General features: G+C 39.9%; 1 protein-coding gene across 20 annotated transcripts in view; it reads right to left on the bottom strand.

Moving 5' to 3' along the window:
* SGMS1 (sphingomyelin synthase 1) overlaps nt 1–12,744 on the bottom strand; it is a 330,390-nt gene that overhangs the window by 185,553 nt on the left and 132,093 nt on the right. For 2 of the 20 annotated variants that reach the window (XM_010832194.1, XM_010832205.1), the window contains one exon: nt 11,102–11,224. The exons of 17 other annotated variants lie outside the window; for them this stretch is intronic. The gene's annotated coding sequence lies outside the window, so the exon portion shown is untranslated. Of the gene's footprint in view, nt 1–11,101; nt 11,225–12,143; nt 12,464–12,744 lie in introns of those variants that run through there. One more of the 20 variants, XM_010832204.1, reaches the window with a different exon arrangement.

The raw sequence follows: 12,744 nt of genomic DNA, 5'->3' as shown, positions 1-12,744 counted from the left end.
GAGCCCAAAAAAATAAAGTCTGACACTGTTTCCACTGTCTCCCCATCTATTTGCCATGAAGTGATGGGATCAGAGGCCATGATCTTAGTTTTCTGAATGTTGAGTTTTAAGCCAACTTTTTCACTCTCCTCTTTCACTTTCATCAAGAGGCTCTTTAGTTCTTCACTTTCTGCAATAAGGGTGCTGTCATCTGCATATCTGAGGTTATTAATACTTCTCCCAGCAATCTTGATTCCAGCTTGCGCTTCATCCAGTCCACCGTTTCTCACGATGTACTCTGCATATAAGTTAAATAAGCAGGGTGACAATATTCAGCATTGAAGTACTCCTTTTCCTATTTGGAACCAGTCTGTTGTTCCATGTCCAGTCCTAACTGTTGCTTCTTGACCTGCATACAGATTTCTCAGGAAGCAGGTCATGTGGTCTGGTATTCCCATCTCTTTCAGAATTTTCCACAGTTTGTTGTGGTCCACACAGTCAAAGGCTTTGGCATAGTCAATAAAGCAGAAATAGATGTTTTTCTGGAACTCTCTTGCTTTTTCAATGATCCAGCAGATGTTGGCAATCTGACCTCTGGTTCCTCTGCCTTTTCTAAAACCAGCTTGAACATCTGGAAGTTCACAGTTCACGTATTGCTGAAGCCTGGCTTGGAGAATTTTGAGCATTACTTTACTAGCATGTGAGATGAGTGCAATTGTGTGGTGGTTTGAGCATTCTTTGCATTGCCTTTCTTTGGGATTGGAATGAAAACTGACCTTTTCCAGTCCTGTGGCCACTGCTGTGTTTTCCAAATTTGCTGGCATATTGAGTACAGCACTTTCACAGCATCATCTATGAGGATTTGAAATAGCTCAACTGGAATTTCATCACCTCCACTAGCTTTGTTCTTAGTATGCTTCCTAAGACCCACTTGACTTCGCATTCCAGGATGTCTGGCTCTAGGTGATTAACCACACCATCGTGGTTATCTTTTTCATGAAGATGTTTTTTGTATAGTTCTTCTGTGTATTCTTGCCACCTCTTCTTAATATCTTCTGCTTCCGTTAGATCATTCATAGGCTTCTGTTAGGCATTCTGCTTCTGTTAGGCATTCATAGGCTGGCCAAGAGCTTTCAACTTCTGTTTACTGGCTAGAAAGATAGGGTTAGCCCATCAAGATGCACTGCCTCAAAAACTGGAATTAAGAAACTCCAAAGGAAATTGCCAGTTAGAAGCTGGGGTAAAAGGTCAAGAGAGACACTCACAGCCAATGAGAGCTGAACCTGACTCAATTCCTGGGATTAGACTTACATCTTGATCTCCCTCTTCACCCTCTACCTTTTCTTGAGTGAAACTCACCTGGTGTTTGCAACCCCCAAATTACCAAAATACAGAGCTTATGATAAAATCCCAAATTAAATGTGTCTGTAAGACCTACTACTGACGTGTTTAGTTAGAATAAAAACACCCATTTTTAGACTAACTGGGGGAAACAAACAGCTCATAGCACTTAGTAAGGAATCTGAGGTCAAATTTTTGGATAAATACAGGTTTACTATTTTCAACTTTACCTTTCTTCTAGACTTCAAGTCTCATACCTAGGAAATAAGGTCAAGTCATCAGAAAGTCTACAAATCCTCCTGTATTGCTTACAGTCTAAGTATAAGCAGCCTCTGGTGTATCAACATGCTCTTTTCAGACCAAGGAGAATTGTACTTTGAGATAAAAAGTCTTCAAGCAGCAATGGAAAACATTCTCTCCTACCTGTGCTGTCACGTGATGAATTTTCATTCCATTAAATTCATAATTGGAACTAACAAATTTTTCTGTAGAAACTTAAAATCCATCACTTCCAGCAAGGAATACTCAGCACAGTCGAAAGAAAGAAAATTACACATATATAGAGGGGCTCCCCTGGTGGCTCAGTGATAAGCAATCCACCTGCCAGTGCGGGAGGTGCTGGTTCAGTCCTTGATCCGGGAGACCCACAAGCCACGGAGCAACTAGGTCCACGCACCACAACTCTTGAGCCTGTGCTTGAGAGCCTGCTGGTCCCGTCCACTGAAGCCCATGTGCCTAGAGCCTGTGCTCTGCAACAAGGGAAGCCATCACAACAGCCGCTCCTGCTCACCACAACTAGGGAAAAGCCAGAGCAGCAACAAAGATGCAACCCGGCCAAAAATAAACAAAAGTATTAAAAAAATGCATCACTTCCCAGGCTATCCCATTTTAGTCAAATGTGTATAGAACACTAGAACTGTATATACTGTTTTTAATTGCTCTATTTTTTTCATTTAACATATAAATGATACCACAATCCCCTACCTCTCCCTTAAAGAAACTAAGAAGCAGAGAGTGTATTATTCATTCGTACATTAGAGGAAATATTTAGAAAGATGGTGCCACCACCTTCACCATAATATTTTCAACACTCCCCTTGTGTGAAGTGGGGCTTGGAGGAAAAATAGTATCAAAACAAGACACTGGAAATCCAAATACCTACCTTAAATATTCTTGTCATTTATGCAATTTTTTTTTTCATTCATGCAATTTTTAACACATTATTAATAAAAGAGCATTAATCTCATCATAAGCATTCAACAAATGAAATTGCTGGAAAAGTATTTTTATAAATGTCCAAGACTTTCAATAATATCAATAACCTGAGGTATGGAGATGACACCACCCTTATGGCAGAAAGTGAAGAAGAACTAAAGAACCTTTTGATGAAAGTGAAAGAGGAGAGTGAAAAAGTTGGCTTCAAGCTCAAAATTCAGAAAACTAAGATCATGGCATCTGGTCCCATCATTTCATGACAAATAGACGGGGAAACAGTGGAAACGGTAACAGACTTTATTTTGGGGGGGCTCCAAAATCACTGCAGATGGTGACTGCAGCCATGAAATTAAAAGACGCTTACTCCTTGGAAGGAAAGTTATGACCAACCTAGACAGCATATTAAAAAGTAGAGACATTATTTTGCCAACAAAGGTCCGTCTAGGCAAAGCTATGGTTTTTCCAGTGGTCATGTATGGATGTGAGAGTTGGACTATAAAGAAAGCTGAGGGCCGAAGAATTGATGCTTTTGAACTGTGGTGTTGGAGAAGACTCTTGAGAGTCCCTTGGACTGCAAGGAGATCCAACCAGTCCATCCTAAAGGAAATCAGTCCTGAATGTTCATTGGAAGGACTGATGGTGAAGCTGAAACTCCAGTACTTTGGCCACCTGATGCGAAGAACTGACTCATTTGAAAACACCCTGATGCTGGGAAAGATTGAAGGTGGGAGGAGAAGGGGCAACAGAGGATGAGATGGCTGGATGGCATCACCGACTTGATGGACATGAGTTTGAGTAAGCTCCGGGAGTTGGTGATTGACAGAGCAGCCTCGTGTGCTGCAGTCCATGGGGTTGCAAAAAGTCGGACACGACTGAGCAACTGAACTGAACTGAAGAATTTGAAACAAGCGCAAGACATTTCTAGGTGCCTATCCCTTCAGTGAGTGTAGACATCTCCCAGAGGGCCTTCTGGGGATTTTCTGAGTCAACAGGGCAATCCATCTCTAACCCACTGTTAATTTACAACTCTGTAAAACTGACAGTACTTCCAAATAATTCTTATTCATACCCATGCAAATAAAATTTGACCTGCCTGAAATGAAAGATGACCCAAATGTTACATCTTATTGTTCTGTTAAAATTTGTTTATCTATTAATAAATTTATTATAGCATTTCTGCTTTTTATTCAGTTTTTCAAATACTTCTATAATTCTATAAATTGAACAAAAACTATGATATATGGTCACTTTATACCTACATTCAATACTTTTTAAACTTTAGCAATGATGATTTTAAAAATCACTCTGTTATAAACACCTAGAAGAGAGTTTGCAGTCACTCACAGCAACTGGTCATGGTATAACCTCCCAGCCTATGAATAACTGGTCTGTGCTGTTTGGGAGCCAGATTCTTGCAATACAGTGACAAATGGAAATGACATCACAGCAATCTCATCAGTAAAGCAAGTTATATTCTTGGTCTTTTATGTACCTCAGTGGGTATCAAGCCTTGAATCCCAATTGCATAGATACATATCATGCATCTACTTCTTAATGGACACAACGTAAATAAAATCCAAATAAATTCATATAGAAAACCATATGAATAGGTGTGTGTGTGACAAAGAAAAATACAAATAAAGATACAGTCAGATCCATGCAACAAAGACCAGTGGGACACATAACCTACAACGTGAAGCAACCCTATTTGTTCAGAAAAAAAATAAATAATTTTGGTTGTAATCTGTTGCTCTTATCCTGGTGCACTTGTCCTTTCATTTTCTGAGCTAAATAAGTACACATCTAAATTAGCAAAGCAAGGCACATATATGTAGGCAATTAAAAAAATAATTCTTGGCAACCTTTAAACTCCTCAAAATTGGGGGCTTAAGGTTCTCTACTCATCACTTGATAGTCTGTCTTAAAAGAAAAACATTAGCAGAAAACAGGGCTGAATGATTCCACTTTACAGAAACAGTGAGTGGGAGTAATTGAATCATTCATTTTTCTAAATGTTATAAAAAAGAAAACACCCATCAACTGAGAGTCAATAGGAGTTTCTTGATATAATATGATGCATGAAAACGTATTTCCACTAACCATTTATGTAGCCAAAATCACAACAATTTGCAAGTCACAAGTGTCCTACTAAGACTTAAAATAAGTTTATGTAATTTATAAAATGTGATTGAAACATACTTCTGAAGGCCTTGACAACTCTTCAGGAAACCACTTAAAACTTCATGACATGTAAAACTGCTGCTGTTGAAACTACATCCATGAAACCCCAAGTTTCATGTCACTCCAGATCTGTGCAGGGACCCCCTTAATGCATAAGGTCTTTTCCTCCTCCTTTTCAAGGACTACTCTTTCCTTTCAGCTCCACCCAGCTCCCCATTGCTTAGACAAATTCTGCTTTTTAAAAACCCTTCTTTGGGGACTTCTCCAGCAGTACAGTGATCCCTGGTTGGGAAACTAAGATCCCACATGAAGTACAATGTGGTCAAAAAAATAAAAATAAATTAAAACTTTCCTTTGGCAGTAATCACCTTTGCTCTGGAATCTCTCAGAAGCTCGAACAGACTAGTGAGCACGAGAGTCTCCAAGAAAGGGCTGCAGTAACATACCGCCTCTCACTTCTCAGAACTCCAAAGACTAGATTTTGGAAATTAAATTCCTAAGGAAAATGATGCTCTTGGCTTGGCTCCTGAGCTTCCTCCATCGGGTTTATTTCTCAGCCAAGAGTTAAGTATCCATCCAGGCCAGCCACATGCAGGGACAAGGGGGCCTCACCTCCCAAGTGTCACCTGAGGACGTGAAGAACTGCCCAAGAAGTATGCATCCATTCACTCACGGTCCTGATGTTCTAAGTCTGCATCATTGAAGTAGTAACAACCTCGGGCTACAACGCATGGCCTCCCTTAAGGGACCTGGTTAAACAAAAATCCTCAAACGGCTCAGTTATCAAACAGTACAGTGGAGGCTTAACCGCCCAGATGAAAGAAAAGTGACTTTATGGGACAATTTTTTTGTTTTCTCTTTTAGTAAGTGAAGATCTTTCCAAAATGTATTACATTTTTTTTCCTTCCTTTCCCGTTAGTAAAAGTAACAGATACTCTCTGAATGATATTAGAAAATACATACACAGACTAGAAAATATACACATAGACAAGAAAAATTACCAATAACCTCAGCCCTTAGTCAGAATCACTTACTATTTGGAAATTTTTCTTTATAGCCTTTCAAACAAAAATCCTTGTCCTTCTCGTGTCCCAAAGATATACATGGGCTTCCCTGATAGCTCAGTTGGTAAAGAATCTGCCTGCAATGCAGGAGACTCCGGTTCAATTCCTGAGTCGGGAAATCTGCTGGAGAAGGGATAGGCTACACACACTCCAATATTCTTGGGCTTCTTTTGTGGCCCAGGTGGGAAAGAATCTGCCTGCAATGTGGGAGACCTGGATTCAACCCCTGGGTTGGGAAGATCCCCTGGAGAAGGGAAAGGTTATCCATTCCAGCATTCTGGCCTAGAGAATTCCACTATATTATATATATTTATATATATATATATGTATACACACACACACACACACACACACATATGTATATATATAGGTTGTTTAGTCACTCAGTTGTGTCCGATTCTTTGCGACCCTGTGGACTGTAGCCTGCCAGGCGCCTCTATCCAAGGGATTCTCCAGGCAAGAATACTGGAGTGGGTTGCCATTTCCTTCTCCAGGGGATCTTTCCAACCCAGGAATCGAAGCCAGGTCTCCTGCATTGCAGGCATGTTCTTTACTAACCGAGCTACGAAGAAAGCCCATAAATAAATACTTTTTATTTCCTGTATAAATTTTGTGTATTTTTTGAATGACTTCATATATTTTTTGAATGACTTCATATATTTTGTGTAATCTTTATACACACTTTTGTTTACTTCCCACCTTATAAATTCATTCATTTTACAAATGTAGGGCTATGTATACTGTTTTGTAATAATTTTTCAGGTCACAACATGTAGATATGTTTCCAGACTATTAAACTATTAAATATTCCTCTACATCTTAGCCCTCTGCCCCTCCTCTATTTTGAGATGGTTGCCTGACTATTTGGTGGAGAATCAGGATTTCCTCCCAACTTCTAGTAATATTTTTTTATAAGAATTACCCAGGTTCACTGTAAAATTTTGGAAAATGCCTTTGGGCTTTATCAAATTGAGGATATAGATACATACTACTTTGTAATTTGTTTTTACTCACATTATATCCTAAGTATTTTGTTACCTCCTTAAACACTTCTGGGGTTATTTCCTGATTTTTCTACAAAACAAGAAGAATACTCAGAACCATTATTGTAATACATTGTAGCTCTGGATGCAAATCATTTGTTATGCAAATCAGAGTAATGATGCCAGGAGATACCAGTAAGTTTGGGCTGATTTATCGGTTTGTTTATGTTGTTTTTTTAAACAGTTCTCCAATATCAGGCTCTCTAATCAGTGATCTCTTCCTCATGAAAGTAAAAGAGACATAAAACTTCGTTCAGTTGACGTGTCTGCCAAGTAAGTTATTAATTCAAACAGACTTTTCCCAAGTCACGTTCCTGTTCTCTTAATAATCATAATAATGAGGAAGGGAAAACAGATGAGAATGAGAAAAATTATGTTCCTGTTACTATGACTTGGGTGATTTCAAAACAACTTCTACTATTTCTGAATCACTAATGAAAAGTCGATGTCAACAGTTTCAATGAACATTTTCTTTTCCACAGTCAGTAAGAAACACATATCCCTCATCGCCTTCAAATTTGTATATGAGTATTTGGAGCAAGTTTATTCCAACATCTGCAAATTCTCTCTCATCATTCGTCAGAAGACAATTCGGCACTGGTCATGGTTTCTTCAAGCACTGTGACTTAACTGATTAACCAAGATCCATATTGAGGCCCAAGAACTCTGTGAGATTAGAAATGCTTTTTAAAAAGATAGGATCATCTGACGACCCTCCCACATAATGAATCAGCTTTCTCATTAAATCTGTTCCCAAAAACACATTTGATATTCTAGAGGCATACACTTAAATCAGTGAGACTGGTACTATCAGGCAAAGACGGTTACCAGACGAACCTGTAACCCTGGTCCTATACAATAGACAATACGGTTGTATAGTGGCCTCAGTGGATGTAGGCAAGTCATCTTTTTTTTTTTTAAGGTGTCTTTTATTGAAGATACAGAAAGGGTTTGGAAACAATCAGCACCACAAACAACAGGCAAAATCTATGCCCACCTCATCCATGAAAATTAAAACCTGTATCTGCCACACAATAGGCATTGAACAAATTTTCTGAACAACTAAAGGTTCTCAAACAATAACATCTTTCTTTCACCAAAATTCTTTGCTCCATGAGAACCATCAGGATTAATATATATGAGATTATTCAACCTGTTATTCCACTTAAATCTGATGGGAGCTTGCACATTTGCCAAGGTAACAGTGACAGGCCTCATCAGATGTGTCCAGCTTTGCCGGCACTATCAAGCTGTAAAAAGCCATGTGCAAAATAACTTTTCCAAAATAGCCGCAATCTTGTATTGCAGTCTCTTGGCTTGCCTTTTCAACTCAACTACATCAACCCTCCAAATATCGCCCTTTAAAAGGTCAAAAACACTCATTAGAAAATAAACACAGCTCAATCAAATACATTTGCCTGAAATAAACTAATACAAAGAAATGCCAATCAGCCCCCCACAAATAGGGGTCAAGTCTAGTAAGCTGCCAGTGTATCTTTTAACTTTGAGAAAGTCTTTCCGGCCACCTCTGTGCTTCATGCAAAAATGAGCACAATAAAGGACAGAAAGGGATGGGCATAACAGAAACAGAACATGCTAAAAAGAGGTGGCAAGAATACACAGAAGAACTAAACAAAAAAGATCTTCATGACAGAGATAATCACCATGGTGTGATCACTCGCCTAGAACCAGACATCCTGGTTGGTTGATGTCTGGTTTCCAGACATCAGCCATTCCAGACATCACCCACTGCCAAGTCAAGTGGGTCTTTAGAACATTTAGAACATTTAGAACAAAGCTAGTGGAGGTGATGAAATTCCAGTTGAGTATTTCAAATCCTCAAAGATGATGCTGTGAAAGTGCTACACTCAACATGCCAGCAAATTTGGAAAATTCAGCAAAAGCCACAGGACTAGAAAAAGTCACTTTTTATTCCAATCCCAAAGAAAGGCAATGCCAAAGAATGCTAAAATTACTGCACAATTGCATTCATCTCACACGCTAGCAAAGTAATGTACAAAATTCTCCAAGCCAGGCTTCAACAGTATGGGAACCATGAACTTCCAGATGTTCAAGCTGGATTTAGAAAAGGCAGAAGAACCAGAGATCAAATTACCAACATCCACTGGATCATCGAAAAAGCAAGAGAGTTCCAGAAAAACATCTACTTTTTCTTTATTGACCACACCAAAGCCTTTGACTGTGTGGATCACAACAAACTGTGGAAAATTCTTCAAGAGATGAGAATACCAGACCACCTGACCTGCCTCCTGAGAAATCTGTATGCAGGTCAAGAAGGAACAGTGGAACTGGACATGGAACAACAGACTGGTTCCAAGTCGGGAAAGGAGCAGACCAAGGCTGCATATTGTCCCCTGCTTACTTAACTTATATGCAGAGTACATCATGAGAAATGCTAGGCTGGATGAAGCACAAGCTCAAATCAAGATTGCTGGGAGAAATATCAATAACTTCAGATATGCAGATGACACCACCCTTATGGCAGAAAGTGAAGCAGAACTAAAGAGCCTCTTGATGAAAGTGAAAGACAAGAGTGAAAAAGTTGGCTTAAAAATCAACATTCAGAAAATTAAGATCATGGCGTCTGGTCCCATCACTTCATAGCAAATAGATGGGCAAACAATGGAAACAGTGAGATACTTTATTTTTGGAGGGCTGCAAAATCACTGCAGGTGGTGACTGCAGCCATGAAATTAAAAGACGCTTGCTCCTTGGAAGAAAAGTTATGACCAACCTAGACAGCATATTAAAAAGCAGAGACATTATTTTGCCAAAAAAGGTCCGTGTAGGCAAAGCTATGGTTTTTCCAGTAGTCATGTTGGATGTGAGAGCTGGACCATAAAGAAAGCTGAGCGCCAAAGAATCGATGCTTTTGAACTGTGGTGTTGGAGAAGACTCTTGAGAGTCCCTTGGACTGCAAGGAGATCCAACCAATCCATCCTAAAGGAAATCAGTCCTGAATATTCATTGGAAGGACTGATGCTGAAGCTGAAACTCCAATAGTTTGGCCACCTGATGCGAAGAACTGACTCATTGGAAAAGACCCTGATGCTGGCAAGGATTGAAGACAGGAGGAGAAGGGGATGACAGAGGGTGAGATGGTTGGATGGCATCACCAATGCAATGGACATGAGTTTGAGTAGGCTCCAGGAGTTGGTGATGGACAGGGAAGCCTGGTGTGCTGAAGTCCATGGGGTCGCAAACCATCGGACACGACTGAGCGACTGAACTGACTGACTGTGCTTCAGGATGGGTAGAGGGTGTGTGTGTGTGTGTGTCTGTGAGCATGTCTGTGAGTGTATTTAACCTATAAAATAAGGATCTGGATCTGGAGGAGATGCTCTCTCTCATCTGTGATTTTGTACTGAAGTGATTTGCATTAAAATTATTCCAATTATTCTAACTATTCCAAATTATGAGCAAGAGGTGAGTTTGATTACTGTTGATTAAAAAATTGCCGTGGGAGGCAATGTAGTATAATGACAAGAGACAAGTTTGAAATTAAGAAATGTAAATATGACACCTAGTATAAGAGGAGTAGACACACGTGGGGACATGTTTGGATGGCACAGTGATAGAGGTCCCTAGTGGAATTTAGTGAGTGGGCTCCAGGGATGCTAAACATCCTGAAAATGTGGGACAGACCCACACATGAGGTCCTCCCTTAAATCAAAGCTGTGAGCAACAGGGAAGAATCTGGATTTCAGACCACATCATCTCTCAGGAGTTGTGACCTTGAATGACCAGTGGTTAAAGTCATTTAATTTTGAGCCTCAAACTCCCTGAAGGTAAAATAGGAATATAATTATCAACCTCAAAGGTTTCTTTTGTAGACTAACGTATAAAACAGCATGAGCAAATTGCCCAGATTCTAATCCTGGCTCTATAAACGGTAGGCCCTTGTATGTTTCAGCTTAACCTCCTCACTGTCCTTACCCATTAAACTTAGTCCAAAAAAGTGCAGGGTTTTGATGAGCTGTGGCTCAAGGCATGTTAGCTATTATTATTAGTGCAGGGCTGATTATTAACAGGTGTTCAATGGGAACTCCAGCTCCATGGCCGCTCAAGGCCATATTACAGACCCTATATACACAATTTCAAAAGCTCAGTAACCATACCCATCTCAGGTCACCACTAACAGGAACAATCAGTAAAAAGAAGTAGGGCTTGTTCTTCAATGATATTAAACTGACATTTCAGCAAATTGTCTTTCAAAACAAATCTGTATGCTAATTTTTTTTTTGAAGACATACTAACCGCATTGACTAATGAGGCATAGCTTACACAAGGTTTCCAGGTGTGTCCCAAAACATAATCAATAGTTGAGAGGATTAAATGGCAAAGTCCAGGTTCCACACCCACGGTTAAATACTGAAAAATCTAAACATAAACAAAAACAAAAACCCATTATTAGCTTCTTAAAACCCCTCACACCCTGTGAATAACATTTAATTTTGGGAGGATGGTGAAAAATCACAAACAAGTTTGCAGAAACGCTTTAACACTGATCAGGAGTTTAAGCCCCCAGCCCACTCGGCAGGTTGACAAGCGTGAAGCTGGCAGAAAAATGTCCCATGAACTGGTGACACAGTCCTTTGGCTCCAATAAACTGCAGGTTCCTCAGCAGCTGAAGGCTGTCCTTTCACAGCCGTACTCCAGGATCACGAGGTTTCTCATCAGGAACACGAATGGCCCCTGTGCTCACTAGCTTGAAGCTCTTCGATGTTAATGGGGAAGAGGGGCAGAAGAGGCTGGGGGTTCAGAATCAAGACTGTATTCTGTCAAGGGCAGGGCTTAATTAATGATTAAATTGTATCTTCCTGAAATAACATTTGATTGAAATACTTTTAGGAGTAAATGTTTAAATAGATGTGATATATTTAATCAGCATCTTTTCACAACTGCTGCCCTGGCATGATTAAAAACCATGTTAATCAAGCAAAATTCTCCAAAATAACTGATCTTTCACACAATAGGTGTTCAAATTCTACTTTCGCTAAGCCCAAGAGTAAGTCTTCTAAGATTTCAAATTTAACTATACTTTGACAGAGAAGTTTACTCTATACATATACTCACAGAGTGAGAAATAATGAGGATACAGAAGGATATACCTCTCAATATTAGTTCTAAAGGCATTAAGGTCTCAAAGTATGTTAGTTGCTTAGTCATGTCCGACTGTTTGCGACCCCATGAACTGTAGCCTGCCAGGCTCCTCTGTCCATGGAATTCTCCAGGTAAGAATACTGGGGTGGGTTGCCATTCCCTTCTCCAGGGGATCTTCCCAACCCAGAGATCGAACCTGGACCTCCTGCATCATAAGCAGACTCTTCACCGACCAAGTCATCAGGGAAGCCCAAGGTCTTCAATGGGGTCTGGTAAATAAATTCTGGCTCTTCCATTCATTGGAACTATATAGCTATTAAAACAAACGGGATAGATTTATATGTGATGACACAAAATCATCTTGAAAAAGTATAATATTACACAAAGAAAACAGCAAAGCACTGAATAGTGTGTATATTTATGCAGGATACAGTTACAGTAATACAGTTCAGTCGCTCAGTCATGTCCGACTCTTTGCAACCCCATGGACTTCACCACACCAGGCTTCCCTGTCCATCACCAACTCCTGGAGCCTGCTCAAACTCACGTCCATCAAGTCGGTGATGCCATTGAACCATCTCATTCTCTGATGTCCCCTTCTCCTTCTGCCTTCAATTCTTCCCCGCATCAGGGTCTTTTCCAGTGAGTCAGTTCTTAGCATCAGGTGGCTAAAGTATTGAAGTTTTAGCTTCAGCACCAATCCTTCCAATGAATATTCAGGACTGACTTCCTTTAGGATGGACTAGTTGGATCTCCTTTCAGTCTAAGGGACTCTCAAGAGTCTTCTCCAACACCAC

Source organism: Bison bison, unplaced genomic scaffold (assembly GCF_000754665.1).
Source record: "Bison bison bison isolate TAMUID 2011002044 unplaced genomic scaffold, Bison_UMD1.0 scf7180017860456, whole genome shotgun sequence".
NCBI lineage: Eukaryota > Metazoa > Chordata > Mammalia > Artiodactyla > Bovidae > Bison > Bison bison.
Note: the sequence above shows the minus strand (reverse complement) of the source record. Positions and strands in the feature narration are given on the sequence as shown.